The sequence below is a fragment of the Otolemur garnettii genome, unplaced genomic scaffold (assembly GCF_000181295.1).
Source record: "Otolemur garnettii isolate 467f Iridium unplaced genomic scaffold, OtoGar3 scaffold00038, whole genome shotgun sequence".
Taxonomy (NCBI): domain Eukaryota; kingdom Metazoa; phylum Chordata; class Mammalia; order Primates; family Galagidae; genus Otolemur; species Otolemur garnettii.
The window spans coordinates 4,318,505-4,322,782 of NW_003852433.1; the positions used below are offsets into that span (position 1 = coordinate 4,318,505).

Sequence of the window (4,278 nt, forward strand, 5' to 3'; positions counted from 1 at the left end):
AAAAAAAAAAAAAAAAGACTTTCAAGCATAACCTTCCAATCCTACCTATAGTTTAATGAGGTACAGAAAACCATACAAGCCAAAACACAGACATTTAAATGTGGAAAACTTACTTCACTTTGTCCCTTCTGTTCTCTATAGAAGGAACTCCAGTAACTTATTAACAACTCCTTTCATTACCAAGGGGTGGGGGCATGAAGGATATTGGTGCAACAGATATGAGGGATCAGAGATTGTTACATAGTCTCCGGAAACCAAGCTGACACAGCTCCTCTCTAGCCCAACTGTATTTTTCCAGGTTCAGCTTTGTATTTATGGCAGGATGGCACTGGGGATGTTCCCCCAGCTGAGAGACACCCATAGATTCTGTTATAGTAATCAATGGGAAACAAATACATACTGTCTCAGAGTTGCTTTAAATCCTTTGTTGATCCCATTAGAACAAAGGAATAACACAAAGTATAAAGGAAAAAGACAGAATTTTACTTTCCTTTTGCCTTGCAAAGTTGAAAGAGGAGGATGGTGCTTTTCTATGAGAGCTGTGGGAAAGAGAAAAGACCGCTTCGTGTGATGATCCAAGTCCTGTAGTGAGGGCTCAAACTTGTTGGTCCTCCCTGCCTGAGTCAGGACTGTAGACAGACCCACAGAGGGTGTACCACAAAGGCCTGGCTCACAGCTTTGTTCACTCTCCCCTTCATGCCTTGCCCAGGGCTCTGCATATGGAGAGTGTTCAATTGACAGTTGTTGAAAGAAATGAAATGGGGCCACTGAAAATCCCAGGGAGCCTCAGCCTGTTCTCTGACAGCTGTTAGGTAATTAGTTAGCATTTGTTTCCAACAGGAATTTACTTGCATTAAAAATAATCTTTTTTGCACACACATAAAGCCATTTTCTCAGAAAAACCTCACCAACCTGGTGGCTCTTTTTGGAGCTCTGAGAAAGAATAGGTAAATTAGATAATGGGATTTCTGTAATACAGTAAATATCTGAAGATCTACATGGTTCCAGCAGCCAGACTTGAGACCTTAACTGGCAACAGTTTCTAACGTAAGAGAATACCTTTCCCAAGGCTAAACTGAACTTAAGGAAAAGGCTAACTGAAGGCAAGGGAGCTATAAAACTCACAGGCCACAAAGAACCACAGAAAGCAACACATAAACAAACAAAAGTAAACAAAAACTACAAAACTACATTAGATGTCAAACTTCAGAGCTGTTCAGAAATTCTTTTTTCTCTGTGAGTTTTCCCCTCTTCTGCAGGCACAAAACATCTGAGGATATAAACTGCTGGAGACAGATCTGTGTTGCATACAACTGACTGGGAGGAGAAAGGGGTGGGAAAGCTTCTCTTTGGGGGGATTAAAAAAAGTGATAGAGCGCAGGAGTTATGCCATACTTGCTGATACTCCTACTGCCTTGAGCTTTTTTCTTTTAGACAGAGTCTCACTTCGTCACCCTTGGTAGAGCGCTGTGATGTCATAGCTCACAGCAACCTCAAACTCTTGGGCTCAAGTGATTTTTTTGCCTCAGTCTCCTGAGTAGATGGGACTACAGGCTCCCACCACAACACCTGGCTATTTTTAGAGACAGAGTCTTGCTCTTGCTCAGGCTGGTTTCAAACCTGTGAGTTCAGGCAATCCACCCACCATGGCCTTCCAGAGTGCTAGGATTACAGGTGTGAGCCACTGTACCTGGCCTTGCATTGAGCTTCTGATGACACTTCCTTTTAAAGTTGCTAAGCAACTACTCATAAACTCAAACTGCCACCAGGTATGCACTGGCTGCTGCTTTTTTCTGCAGTATCTATTTCACATATCCTTCTGCAGAGGGCCCAAGGGGAATGATGATGCAGAAACTCTATCCTTCTGAAGTTGTTTCATATTCAGGAAATTAGAGGAGGAAGGGGATATGGGGAGAAATGCTTTGGAAAACTACCCCAAAGCACAGATTAAAAAAAAATTAAACACCTCACTTCACTGTGAAAGATCACCTACAGCTTGATGACCTCTTGAGGGTGGCTATCTCTTTGTGTCCTTTCTCCATTAGGAGTGTCCTCATGCTGGTACCAGGTCTTGCACTTACCTCTTGGACGTTAGTGCAAGAAAGGTTTTTCGTTTTCTCTGCAGGCACAGGAAAAGCTCCAGTGAAATCCTGAAGGGGCTCAGATTTGCAGATGCCAATTTCTGACACTGCTGACTGTTGCCACACACTGTATCCCTACCCCACGGAGGCCAAAGGGTCGAAGACCTTATTCTTGGATAAATCTGATCAGATATATGCCACATTCAAAAGCAGTCAACCAATATAGGCAAGAAAAAGATTAGGGTTTGGACTCCCTCTTTGGAAGTGATAGTGAAAAAAAAATAAAAAAGCAGTAATTACAGGAAATTTTTGGTCCAGAAACTGCTCTGGCCAGTACGATGAGTCACTTTTCCTAAGGAGACAGTATTCTGGGCTGGGATCCCACTCAATTTCATTCCATGTTTATAGGCCAAGGAATGCCTCAAGGGAATGGCATGGTCAAAATTAAAAGCAGCACACCTGGAATAACTGGCTTTGCCCTTGATGTCTCGGAGCCAGTGCAGAGGGCCAAAGGGACTGATGATGCAGAAACCCTACCCTTCTGAAGTTGTTTCATATTCAGGAAATTAGAGGAAGGGGGTGTAGGGAGAAGTGAAACGCTTTGGAAAGCACAGATTAAAAAAAAAACAAACACCTTAAGTTCCCTTACATCTACCTTCTCATATACTCAGAAGATAATGACTTTGATGTCTTATCTCAGAATAGTTACTGTTAATTTAATTTTTAATTTTTATTTTTTGAGACAGAGTACCCTGGGTAAAGTGCAGTAGTGTCCTAGCTCACAGCAACCTCAAATCCTTGGGCTCAGACAATCCCCTTGCCTCAGCCTCCCCAATAGCTGGGAATATAGGCCCCTGCCACAATGCCTGGCTACTTTTTGAGACGGGGTCTCTATCTTGCTCAGGCTGGTCTCAAACTCCTGGGCTCAGGTGATCCACCCACCTCAGCCTTCCAGAGTGCTAAGATTATGCGTAAACCACAAGAGGCCTTAACTTCATTTTTTTTTTTTTTTATAAGACAGAGTCTCACTTTATTGCCCTCAGTAGAGTACTGTGACGTCACAGCTCACAGCAACTTCCAACTCATGGGCTTAGGTGATTCTCTTGCCTCAGCCTGCCACGTAGCTGGGACTACAGGCACCCACCACAACACCCAGCTATTTTTTGTTGCAGTTTGGCTTCAGTATATGGTAAGGTAACCAGATTTTAACATTGGTAAAGTGGGACACCATCGACAGTGGGGGGCGGGGGTGGCAGGGGGAGGTGTTCTTAATTAAAAATTTGGTCTATATGGAGCAACAAAAATTTTCATAGAACACAAAAATAGTATTGTAAGATATATATTTTTATTTTCAATGTAAGTACAATATATAAGTAAGTACAAATATAATACAGTTAAAAAATTATGTATAGTATTATTTTATTCTTTGGCATATTTCTCATTTGAATGAATTTTTCTTGGTAGATTGCTATTGTTGTTTAAAAGGTCATGAAATTTTTCACAAGAATTTGTTAAATTATATTTCACACATAAAATGGCTTTCAAAGTCTCAACATTTAAATGTGATTTTTCTGATGTCCACATTTTAATTACCATAGGAAAAACGCGTTCAATCACAGCATTAGTTCCTGGTAAGGACAGCGTGTATCCCACAATTTTTAGTTCATTATCCTATGGAACATGGTTTGTTTCAAAATGATTAAATCTTTCTAATCATTTGTTCGCTACTGTGATTCTTGCTGATGCCCAAGATTTAACCTTTTCCTTATCAATATATATTTTTTAATAATGATACCTCGTAAGTTGTGTCACTTTCAAGGCCAGTGCTAGACTTTTTGCTGCCACTATAAAATATAAATAATACGAGTACTGTCTGCTAAATTCATGAAATAAATAAATAAATTACTGACCTAAATTATCTGAATAGGTGATTTGTTGACATCACTTGTTTAACTAGCACTAGCACGCAGTACGATGTGTATCATCTGAGAGACAGTTACAAAATGTTTTCATTGGGCCAATGTCAAAAAATGCCATTGTTCATTAAGTCCAAACAATGGTGGTCGAATTCTAACAACTGATCAACAATGCGAACTTTGATAAGCAGTTCTTGATAATCAGTTCTCAACAATTATTTATTATTATTAAAGTTTAACATTATAAAATTAACAAAAAGAATATAAAACTTTTTTTTTTT

The 4,278-nt window shown here is 40.1% G+C and overlaps 1 protein-coding gene across 2 annotated transcripts in view; it reads right to left on the reverse strand.

The window, feature by feature from the left end:
- AP1B1 (adaptor related protein complex 1 beta 1 subunit) overlaps positions 1-4,278 on the reverse strand; it is an 81,764-nt gene that overhangs the window by 44,324 nt on the left and 33,162 nt on the right. The gene's annotated exons all lie outside the window — the stretch shown is intronic.